At 45.0% G+C, this 12497-nt stretch overlaps 1 protein-coding gene across 1 annotated transcript in view; it reads right to left on the reverse strand.

Annotated features, from left to right (window-relative positions):
* Window positions 1-12497, reverse strand: part of gfra4a (GDNF family receptor alpha 4a) — a 190323-nt gene that overhangs the window by 72831 nt on the left and 104995 nt on the right. The window lies entirely within an intron of this gene.

Here is a 12497-nt window from a genome sequence, read left to right on the forward strand (position 1 = left end):
AGAAAAGGGGAAATCAGAAAGCATTTTCCTTCAATGTTTTGTCACAGGAGGCAATTAAGGTGGAGGGAATAAATTTTCTGAGCACTTTGCCCGCCAGGATTTTCTGTCCAAACTCTGTTATGTTACGACAGCAGAGGGGAAGAGCTCAGAGGAAGATCACCCCCCTCCCCCCCACCACCCCTGTCAAATGCAGGGGAAATGCCAGGCAACGCATCCACGATTCTCCACTAAGCTGCTTGTGAAGTCCTACTGGTGATATGAGGGCTCAGAAAATTCTGCCTCGTAACACCATTTAAAAGGGAATTGGAAAATTAGGAGGATGTAGCATGTGTTACTGGACTCGTAATCCAGAGGCCAAGACAAAAACAGAAAATGCTGGAAGTACTCAGCGGTCAGGCAGCATCTGTGTAGAGAAAAATCAGAGTTAACGTTTCAGGTCCATGATCTTTCATCAGAAGCTTTATTTTGCTTTTGTCATACTCTGGACACTTGAGTTCAAATCCCACCATAGCAGCTGGGGAATTTAAATTCAATTAGTTAATAAATCTGGAATAAAATGCTAGTCTCATTAATAATAATTATGAAAGTACTGGATTGTCATAAAAACCCATCTGGTTCACTAATGCCCTTCAGGGAAGGAAATCTGCCACAAATGCCAGGCAATGACTGTCTCCAACTAGAGAGAATCTATCCATCTCCTCTTGACATTCAACGGCATTACCATTGCTAACACCCTGAAGGTTACCACTGCCCAGAAACTGAAATGGACCAGCCATATAAATACAGTGGCTACAAGAACATATCAGAGGCTAGGAATTCTACGACGAGTAACTCATCTCCTGACTCCGCAAAGCCTGTCCTCCATCTACAAGGCACAAGTCAGGAGTGTGATGGAATACTCTCCACTTGCCTGGATGGGTGCAGCTCCAACAACACTCAAGAAGCTCAACACCATCCAGGACAAAGCAGCCCGCTTGATTGGCACCCCATCCACCCCCTTAAGCATTGACATCCTCCACCAAAGGCTCACAGTGGCAGCAGTGGGTACTATACAAGGGCTCCTTCCAGATCTGTGACCTGTACCGCCTAGAAGGACAAGGGCAGCAGATGCATGGGAACACCACCACCTGCAAGTTCCCCACCAAGCCACACACCAACCTGACTTGGAATTATATCGCCATTCCTTCACTGTCACTGGGTCAAAAACCTGGAACTGCTTCCCCAAAAGGACTGTGGCAGTACTTACACCACATGGACTGCAGCGGTTCAAGAAGGCAGCTCACCACCACCTTCTCAAGGACATTTAGGGAATTGCCTTGCCAGCGACGCTCACATTCCAAGGTCAAATAATAACAAAAAAGTATTTGGAAAGGAGAAATGTAAAAGGATATGGGGAAGGACAAGGAAATCAGACTAAAACAGTTACAATAGAGAATGTTAAGGGGCACTTTAACAAAGATATTCAAAAGTATGAAGGGTTTTGATACAGTTGATAAGGAGAAACTGTTTTCACTGATGGATGACACAAATTTAAGATAATTGATAAATGAACTCGCAGGTGATGAGATTTTTTTTTAATGAAGCTAGTTCTAATTTGGATTGCACAGCCTGAAAGGATGATGGAAGCAGATTCTATAATAACTTTTCAAAGGAAATTGGATAAATACTTGAAGTGAAAATGTTGCAGAGCTGTGGGGAAAGAGCAGAGGAAAGTGAAAGTAATCGAATAGCTCTTTCAAAAATCCAGCAAAGGTACGATAGGCCAAATGACCTCCTTCTGCACTGTATGATGGGCTAGCATGATGGGTCAAATAGTCTCTTTCTGTACTGTAATTTGTGAGATTCTGCAGGTGGCAAAAGGTAGGTTGGGGTATGTACAATTAACCTCAGCATTTTTGAGGAACAGATAATTTGTCCATGACCCCATTCCCACAGTTACCCTGCGAAGTGTCCATTTGATCATGATGACACCTGTTGTCACTCACTGTCTAGAAATGGCCACTTAGGCGATGGAACCATGCAATTCGCAAGCCTCACGCTTTGTGGTGACAGAGTATCAAAGAGCATCAAGTACCTGTAACATTAAATAGCAAGGCCTGGGTTTCTGCGCACCTACTGAGCTGTTAATCTCAGTTTGCCACCTCTAATTATCTGGCTATTGGTGCCTTTTGTATCATCTCGCTTAGTGTCTGCTTTTTCACAAGAGGGCAGGAGATAATTGGGAAAATGAGACTTGGCATTTCAGCTCCTGATGGTAACTTGAACTGATGTTGATTTGTTTTCAATTGTCTATCGCCAAGATTGTCTGAAGACAATGCTTGTGCCAAGTTGGCAAGCACTGCTCATGGCAGCCACAATTTCCTCACTCTCCTCCCACATCATAATAGCTAGTTATTCACGGCAGAAAGATACAAGGTTGAGTGAATCCTGTCAGAATCCGATCAGAGTCTGACGCTGAAAACAATGGAGCTACCTGGCGCTGGGTCACCTTCAATGATTTATTTTTTTTAATTAAAACGAATCGCCTTTCTATACTGCTGGATGGAACAAGATGTCCTGGGGGGATTTCTTGTAGTGTCTGAGTTGGAACTAGGACAGTCCTAGCTGCACCAGTCGTTAATCATGGAGTGAAACAGCCCTTAGTATCTGAAAACCACCCAGTGTCACAGCTCCAAATGGCAACTAATTAGTCAGCCAGCCGAGTTAGACATTTGTGGCCCTGTGTCTAAGCAACAGGAGCAGACCATCTGGGCCTCGGGGCCCCAGAGTGGCCTCCCGACAAAAAATTCCAACAACATTTCAAAGACATTTACAGATGAAGCCTCTGCTCCTTAACATACTTTCTTTAAAAACTTTAGAAACCTAGGTAGGATGGTCAACATCAACAGCATAACATGTTCCAAAAAAATGATGAGGGATGTGTTATATTGCCTCAAGTACTATTGATCCTTTTTGTTTTATATATTATGTTTCTTTTTCCCTCTGGGAGGAGGAATGATAGAATTTAAAAGCTTGCTTAAGAGCCTTTTTTTTTTCTTCCTTTGATAGACTTTCCAGATGTTTCCTGCTAGTTTTCATCAGTAAAGAGTAAAACAGGCAAACCCCTGCCCCCTTGCCGCCTGCCTCTCCACCAATCCCAATCGTCTATTCCAATAAATGTTGCTTAATGAAAGCATTTCTTTCATGGGGTCACTCACTGGCTGCCAAGGGGATTCATATCTTCGCTAATGCGTTTTACTCAAGGTGGACAGTCAATTTAGAGAATAATATCATCCCCAATGTGATATTAAAATTAATAAGCTCCAGTTGTGGAAGTGAATCAAAGTGGGCCCAATTTTTGGAGTCACTGAAGGGGAAGGAAAGAAAGACCAGGTGAAGTACTTTTGTTTTCTGAAATACTTCCCCAATTTATATTGACAAAACATATTGCTGTAAACTTGCTTTTTTTGGCCTTTTATTAATAAAACGCAGCAGGCCAAAACAGCTCATGTCTTCATATCTTCAGGTATGAAGCAACACCCCCTAAAAGATGAACAGCTGCAGATTGATTGGCTGTGTGCGCGATGAATACTTGTATCGGTAATACCGGGGTGGGGGTGTGGGGGAGGGGTGGTATTACAGAGACAGGGAAGACAGTCGAGACCACTGACTGTACAGCAGAAGAATGGTGCTTTCTGAATTTACCCTAAAGTTTGCAAGGACTATCAGCATCTCCATAGATAGCTACTGTCAGCACAAAAAATGAATCCAACCTGAACTGCCACCCAACAGTATTCACAGTGTACATTATAGCAATAAATTCCTGGTTTCCTGAGCTGTCAGTCTGATAATGACCATATACATAGCCATCCGGCTTGGATTTCAATCGCCTCAATGATGGATGGGGATGGGGGTGGGGGTGGGGGGAGGGGGGTTCAGGGGTGCGGGAACTGAGGGCGTTAAGGAATCCAAAGTTTGATGCCCTAGGAAGGTCTGAAGTGGGGTAGAGACTGTGTGATGAATCTTAATTTTGACACTGAGGATATGAGGGAAGACCGAGCAGGCCATTCAGCCCATCATTCCTGTGCCAGCTCTTTGAAAGAGCTATAATTTTTACACAGAGGATGGTGAGTGCCTGGAACATGCTGCCAGGGGGAGGTGGTGGAAGCAGATACAATAGCGACGTTTAAGAGACATCTTGACAAATACATGAAAAGGAAGGGAATAGAGGGATATGGGCCCCAAAAGTGCAGAAGGTGTTAGTTTAGGCAGGCATCAAGATCGGCGCAGGCTTGGAGGGCCGAATGGCCTGTTCCTGTGCTGTACTGTTCTTTGTTCTTTGTATCCAATTAGTCACACACTATTCTCTTTTCCTATAGCCCTGCAAATTTTTCCTTTCCAAGTATATATCCACTGAATCTGCTTCCACCACCCGTTCAGGCAGTGCATTCCAGATCACAACAACTCGCTGTGTAAAAGAAAAACTCTCCTCATCTCCCCTCCGGTTATTTGGTAATTATATTAAAATGTAGGATCTCAAAAGGAAGAAGAAAGCTGAGCTCAGAGGAACACGAACCACAGTGGTAATGATAAAAATAGACACAAAAAGGCAGTGGTGGAGAGAGAGGTTGGAGCGAGAAGTAACTCAAACAATAAATACATCTCTACAGTGCTCATTATGTACAAAGGGCAGTGGACAACAAGTGAGCATTGAACCAGTGTGGAGTTGTGTCTCCAGGAGGTTTATAAAAATAGGGGAAGCTGGTGCTAGGTGCAGCTGCTGAGACTAGAATTCCAGTTTGGTGAAAGGGGCCGTGATTAATGGTGGAGGGAATGGGAAACAAAATATTAGCTGATGTTGGAGGATTGAAGTGTGCATACGAGGACATAGGCAGGAGCAAGACAATGGAGGGCTTTGAAATTGAGGAAGAAAATATTATGCAAAAACAAGAAATGCTGGATTCACTCAGCAGGTCTGGCGGCATCTGTGGAAAGAGAAGCAGAGTTAACGTTTCGGGTCAGTGACCCTTCTTCGGAACTGACAAATATTAGAAAAGTCACAGATTATAAACAAGTGAGGTGGGGGTTGGGCAAGAGATAACAAAGGAGAAGGTGCAGATTGGACCAGGCCACATAGCTGACCAAAAGGTCACGGAGAAAAGGCAAAAAATATGTTAATGGTGTGTTGAAAGACAAAGCATTAGTACAGATTAGGTGTGAATACACTGAATATTGAACAGCAGCAAGTGCAAACCTGAAGAAAAACAACCTGAAAAAAACAGTGGGTAAGCAAACTGAACAAACTAAGATGAAATGAAATAAATGCAAAAAAAGATTGTAAAAAATGTAAAAAGGAATGTAAAAAAAAAAGGAATAAAAAAAAACTAAAAATGAAAGTAAAGTGGGGGGCTGTCATGCTCTGAAATTATTGAACTCAATGTTCAGTCCGGCAGGCTGTAGTGTGCCTAATCGGTAGATGAGATGCTGTTCCTCGAGCTTGCGTTGATGTTCACTGGAACACTGCAGCAATCCCAGGACAGAGATGTGAGCATGAGAGCAGGGGGGAGTATTGAAATGGCAAGCAACCGGAAGCTCAGGGTCCTGCTTGCGGACTGAGCGGAGATGTTCCGCAAAGCGGTCACCCAGTCTGCGCTTGGTCTCCCCAATGTAGAGGAGACCATACTGTGAGCAGCGAATACAGTATACTACATTGAAAGAAGTACAAGTAAATCAAGAAAATTACAAGAAAATATTATAGTTGCTACTGCAGGACATGGGAAGTCAATGATGCCTGGTTAGGACATGGGGTGATAGGGATACTGATCTTAATGTAGGTGAGGACATGGTCCATGACATTCTGGATAACTTATGAATATCAAAACATTAAGCTTGGCAGGGACAATGTTGGTGATGGCCAGCCGTGAGGTCATAAAAACAACAATTGGGCTTCGGCAGTGGAATGCGAGAAGTAGGGATAGAGGTTGGCAATGCTGCGAAGATGAAATAGAGTGGACTTGGTGACAAATGGGACACTGGGAAGGAAGCTGTGTTTAATGTTGTGCTTGTCTTTCTAAATGCTAATTGTTAATTTGTAGGTAAACTCCTCGATTGTTGGAAGTGATACAATCAATGCATTGTCTTCGTTCCAATTGAACACTTCTACTTCTTCTAATCTACAGACACTTAGGGTCGAATAATACTGTGAGGTTCTCACCTCCAGGCTAACACTGAGGCAGCAGTTGGGGAGAAAGATGTAACAACGTATGCAATAGGAGCTGGAGTGGGCCATTTAGCCCCTTGAGCCTATTCCACCATTCAGTAAGATCATGGCTGATCTTCTACCCCCCCCACCCCCAGCTACACCTTCCCACACTATCCCCATATCCCTTGATCCCCTTAGAATCCAAAAATCTATTGATCTCTGACTTGAATATACTCAACAACTGGGAATCCACAGCGCTCGGGGTAGAAAATCCCAAAGACTCACAACCCTTTGAGTGAAGAAATTTCTCCTTATCTCAGTCCTAAATGGCTGACCCCTTATTCTGAGACAGTGACCCCAAGTTTGATACTGTCCAGCGAGATGAAACATCCTTCCAGCATCTACCCTGTCAAGTCTGTTAAGAACTTTACATGTTTCAATGAGGTCACCTCTCATTCTTCTAAACTCTAGTGAATATAGGCCGAATCTACTCAATCTCTCCTCATAGGACAATTCCCTCATCCCAGGAATCAGTCTAGTGAACCTTTGTTGCACTCCTTCTAAGACAAGTATGTCCTTCCTTAGTTAAGGGACCAAAATTATACACAGTACTTCAGGTGTGGTCTCACCAAGGCCCTATACAATTGCAGTCAGCCTTCTTTACTCTTGTATTCCAATCCCCTTGTAATAAAGGCTAACATATCATTTGCTTTCCTATTTGCTTACTGTGCCTGCACGTTAACTGCATGTTGAAGCCAGAGATACACAAGTGTTATGTGGCACTACCACCGTGCTAAATGGGATAGATTCAGAACAGTTCTGGCAGCTCAACCCTGGGCATCCATGAGGCACTGTGGGCCATCGGTAGCAGCAGAATTGTATTCAATCACAATCGTTAACCTCATGGCCTTCATAGACCACATTCTACCATTAAGCCAAGGGATCAACCCTGGGTCAATGAAGAGTGCAGGAGGGCATGTCAGGAGCTGCACCAAGCATACCTCAAAATGAGGTGTCAACCTGGTGAAGCTACAGCACAGGACTACTTGCATGCCAAACAGTATAAGCAGCATGCGAGAGACAGAGCTGTGCGATCCCACAACTAACGGATCAGATCAAAGCTCTGCAGTCCTGCCACATCCAGTTATGAATGGTGGTGGACAATTAAACAATTAACTCCACAAATATCCCCATCCTCAATGATGGGGGAGCCCAGCACATCAATGCAAAAGATAAGGCTGAAGCATTTGCAATCATCTTCAGCCAGAAGTGCCGAGTTGATGATCCATCTCGGCTTCCTCCTGAGGTCTCCAGCATCACAGATGACAATCTTCAGCCAATTCAATTCACTCCACGTGATGTCAAGAAATGGCTGAAGGCACTGGATACTACAAAGGCAATGGGCCCTGACAACATTCCAGCAATAGTACTGAAGACGTGCTCCAGAACTAGCCGTGCCCTTAGCCAAGCTGTTCCAGTACAGCTACAACACTGGCATCTACCCGACAATGTGGAAAATTGCCCTATCCACAAAAAGCAGGACAAATCCAATCTGGCCAATTACTCCCCCCATCAGCCTCCTCTCAATTATTGGCAAAGTAATGGAAGGTGTTGGCGACAGTCTATCAAGCGGCACTTGCTTAGCTATAACCTGCTCACTGATGCTCAGATTGGGTTCCGCCAGGGTCACTCAGCTCCTGACCTCATTACGGCCTTGGTCCAAACATGGACAAAAGAACTGAACTCGAGAGGAGGTGAGAGTGACTGCCCTTGATATCAAGGCAGCATTTTACCAAGTGTGGCATCAAGGAGCCCTAGCAAAACTGGAGTCAATGGGAATCAGGGGGAAAACTCTCCACTGCTAGGAGTCAAACCTAGCACAAAGGAAGGTAGTTGTATTTGTTGGCGGTCAATCATCTCAGTCCCAGGACATTACTGCAGGGGTTCCTCAGGGTTGTTTCCTAGGCCCAACCATCTTCCCTCCATCATAAGGTCAGAAGTGGGATGTGCGCTGATGATTGCACAATGTTCAGCACCATTCATGACTCCTCAGATAATGAAGCAGTCAGTGTGTGACGGAATACTTTTCACTTACCTGGATGAGTGCAGCTCCAACAGCACTCTAGAAGCTTAACACCATTTAGGACAAAGCAGTTCACTTGATTGGAACCCCATGTACCAACTTAAACATTCACTCCCTCCACTGCTGACACACAGTGGCAGCAGTGTGTACCATCTACAAGATGCACTGCAGCAACTCACCAAGGCTCCTCCAACAGCACCTTCCAAACCCACGACCTCTACCACCTAGAAGGACAAGGTCAGCAGACTTATGGGAACACCACCACCTGCAAGTTCCCCGCCAAGCCACACACCATCCTGATTTGGCACTGTATCGCCGTTCCAATTTTGTCGCTGGGTCAAAATCCTGGAACTCCCTTGCTAACAGCACTCTGGGACTGCAGTGGTTCAAGAAAGCATCTCACCAACACCTTCTCAAGGGCAATTAGAGATGGGGCAATAAATGCTGACCTTGCCATTGGCACCCACATGAGGTGGGTATGACAGTGATCAAGGAATTGAATTGGATGTAGGTTGACAGCTGCAGTGATCTTGAGACTGAGAAGGGGGATTTGGATGATCTGGAGCGAGAAAGGAAAAGCCAAGGGAGCAGGTTGTAGGCTCCATAAAGGAGCTAGGTTTAGTGATGACAGTAAAGGGAGATGGAGGATAGATTGTGCAGTAAGGAGATTGTGGGCGGAATTTTACCAGCTTAGTCTCTGGCCATTGCAGGACCATTTTTGGGTCGTGAACGTGAGCTCCCAATTAGCGGGCCTTCCACTTGCTCTTTACCAGAGCAAAGCAATTTACAGCCTGCCTCCGGGCTCCTGGACCAATTAGGGAGGGCAGGTGGGATGACATGAGCAATTTGTTCGAGGATAGATTTCCGTTTAAAGGGACCATGGCATGTTTCAGAAAAGCTCAGCAGCATTTGTATTTTTCAGGCTGCAGTGCCCACAGGATTGAAAAGGAGATCTGGAAAGGCTGATGTCCCAGGGTCTCTCACTATTACCTGGAGATCCTGCTGCAGGATTTGAGGGGCTGCAGTGAGGTGAGCTCTCCTAAGGACAGGAGGAGAAGGACAACTTCCCCAACCAGGTAGGCATGGATGGAAGTGGCCAAAGAAGTCATCTGTTGGTGTGTGCTCCCTCCAACCTGGAGACAGTGCACCATGAAGATCCAGGACCTCAGGAGGGCATGACAGGTGAGTGATGGGTGTCAAGCCCCATACTCTGACATTCCCAGCATTCTCCAGCACAGAATGTCTCAGATCAACACACTCGCAGCTCTATTCATTCCTCTCACTGCAGGCACCTCATATCCACATCTGAGCAACCAACACTCACCCTCAGCCTACTGTCCTCTTGCACCCATGCCTCACAGTGACCGTTGACAAATGTAGTCCTTTCCTCCTCTGCACACAAGCCATTACAAGCACTCACACCTCTCTTCTTTCTTATCTCAAGGTCAATTGTCACTTACTTTCCAAATCTAAGATCATACTGAATGCCAGGAATAACCATAAACTTTTCTCCCTCACAACAAATGATGCCCTTCAAATACCTTCTGCAACACCACTTCATCCTCACTGGGTCAAATTTTCCCAGGCCAGTGGAGGTGGTTTCGGGGGAAGAGGGGTGGGGAAATTGCAGAAAATGAGGTCAGGTCAGGATCAGGAGAAGAGAGCACACAACCTGGTGAGAGGCAGAGACCTGGGTAGGGGGCATGTGGATGGCCCTCCAGTGACAAGTACCTTATCCGTCACTGATATTACATGCCCACCTGGTCCACCGGGAAAGAGATTTTGTTCCTCAAAGATGCAGATGTCAGCAATGGCCTGTCTTGACAGCCTGAGCCTCCTGAGGTACTGGTGCTCAAACATTTCGAGAGAGTTGGTCTCCTACCTGCAGACCCTAGGGGTCTTGCCTCCTTCCAGCTGCATCTCAATGTCCATCCCCTCCGCCCTGTCGAGGGGCATGTGGCTGAGGAGAAGGCAGCTGGTGTTGCTGCTGGAGCAGTTGGCGGTGGTGAACCCCCTGCCCATGCCCCTCAGCAGAGGGGGATGGTGGAGCTGCATCAGCTGCTCCTGTGCCACTCTGAAGGCTGGCACCAGAGAAGTGCAGCTGAGGGTGGGTGAAGAGCTGAATGGGCGTCTTCCAAGCAGTTGGCAATCACTGCAAGTTCCCCTTCAAGACACACACCATCCTGACTTGGAACTATAATCGCCGTTCCTTCACTGTTGCTGGCTCAAGATCCTGGAACTTTCTTCCTAACAGCACTGTGGGTGTACCTACATCCCAAAGACTGCAGCAGTTCAAGCAGGCAGCTCACCACGACCTTCTCAAGAGTAATTAGGGATGGGCAATAAATGCTATCCTAGCCAGCGATGCCCACATCCCCTGAACAAATAAAGAAAACACTGACATCAGTGTCAGTGATCAAACATTTTGAGGTCCATGACTGGTAAATAGATTTCCTTCCCGAAAGGACATTAGTGAACCAGATGGGTTTTTATGTCAATCATGGTCATCACTACTGATACTAACTTTTTATTCTAGATATATTAATTAATCAGTTAATTAATTAATTAGTCAGTTGCCAGCATTCGCCAGAGCTGGCGGGCAGCCATAAAGTCAGGGCTAAATTGTGGCGAGTCGAAGAGACTTAGTAGTTGGCAGGAAAAAAGACAGAGGCGCAAGGGGAGAGCCAACTGTGCAACAGCCCCAACAAACAAATTTCTCTGCAGCACCTGTGGAAGAGCCTGTCACTCCAGAATTGGCCTTTATAGCCACTCCAGGCGCTGCTTCACAAACCACTGACCACCTCCAGGCGCGTATCCATTGTCTCTCGAGATAAGGAGGCCCAAAAGAAAAAAGAATTAATTAATTGAATTTAAATTCCACCAGGTGCCATGACGAGATTTGAACACGCGACTCTGGAGGTGGTAGTGTAGTGGTAATATTGCTGAACTAGTAATCTAGAAGCCCAGCTAATGCCGTGGAGGCATGGGTTCAAATCCCACTGTGGCAGCTGGTGGAATTTAAATTCAATGAATACATTTACTTAATTATAATCTGGAATTGGAAATTGAAAGCTTGTCTCAGTAATGGCGCCATGAAACTATCTTCGATTGTCGTAAAAACCCATCTGGTTCATTAATGTCCTTTAAGGAAGGAAATCAGTCGTCCTTACCTGGTCTGGCCCATATGTGATTCCAGATGCACAGCAATGTGGCTAACTCTTAACTGTCATCTGAAATGGCCTATCAAGCCACTCAGTTGTCAAGGGCAATTAGGGCTGGGCAACAAATGCTGCCCTTGCCAGTGATGCTCACATCCCATGAAAGAATTTTTAAAAAGCATCAGTCCAGTCTTCTGGATTACTAGTCCAGTATCAGCACCACTATATGCTTCTCTTTCAGCCAATAACTGAACTAACTTCTGTAAAAATAGAAAATACCTTAAATTAAAAAACACAGCAGGCAAAGGTTAAAGTTTCAAGCGTAAAATCCATCACAGGGCTTTAACACCCAGAATATTAACCTGTCTTTCCAGATGCTGACTGGTCTGCTCTGTATTTCAAGGATTTTCTGTTTTTGTTTTAGATTGTCAGAGTTGCAAAAAGTTTTTAAGATTCTTTTATTTGAACTGAAATCATGCAGTTGTAATTTTTTTCGTGTTCTGTATGTCTCTATGCTGTCTAGAGGGTTGCCAACTCTGCTTGGATGTATTCCTGAAGGTTTCATCACATGACCTCCCACTTTTAGCCGGCCCCCACACTCATTAGTTGCCCAAAACATCATTCCTCATCCACATCGGTGGCCAATTGGAAAGCGATTAGACTCTTCATTACCAGATTGGATGATTCTTGACTGTTAGTCAAACAATCTTTTTTCATCATCTATATTTTCCAAAACAAAAATGTTTAAAGAAAATGAAAACATCCCACTATTTTCTTAATGCCTCTATGATTTTTCTCTTGTGTTGCTTTATGCACTGTCCTGGAAATTAATCTCCATTAATAGTGTTATGCTAGACCCCCACCTGCCAAGAATGAGGCATATTAATTTTGTCATATGGACATTGATTTGAAAACTGTTGCTGAAGTGAAGAAAGGACTTGTTCAAAAAATCACCAGGCCCCTGGCTGGAAAGACAATTGCATATTAACAGACAGAGAGGACAGAGGAGACAAAGGGGCTACTTTCTTTATCCAATTTAACCCACAATGGACTTTCAGCACCAGGTATTGTGTGG

The sequence above is a fragment of the Heterodontus francisci genome, chromosome 1 (assembly GCF_036365525.1).
Source record: "Heterodontus francisci isolate sHetFra1 chromosome 1, sHetFra1.hap1, whole genome shotgun sequence".
NCBI classification, from domain to species: Eukaryota; Metazoa; Chordata; class Chondrichthyes; order Heterodontiformes; family Heterodontidae; genus Heterodontus; species Heterodontus francisci.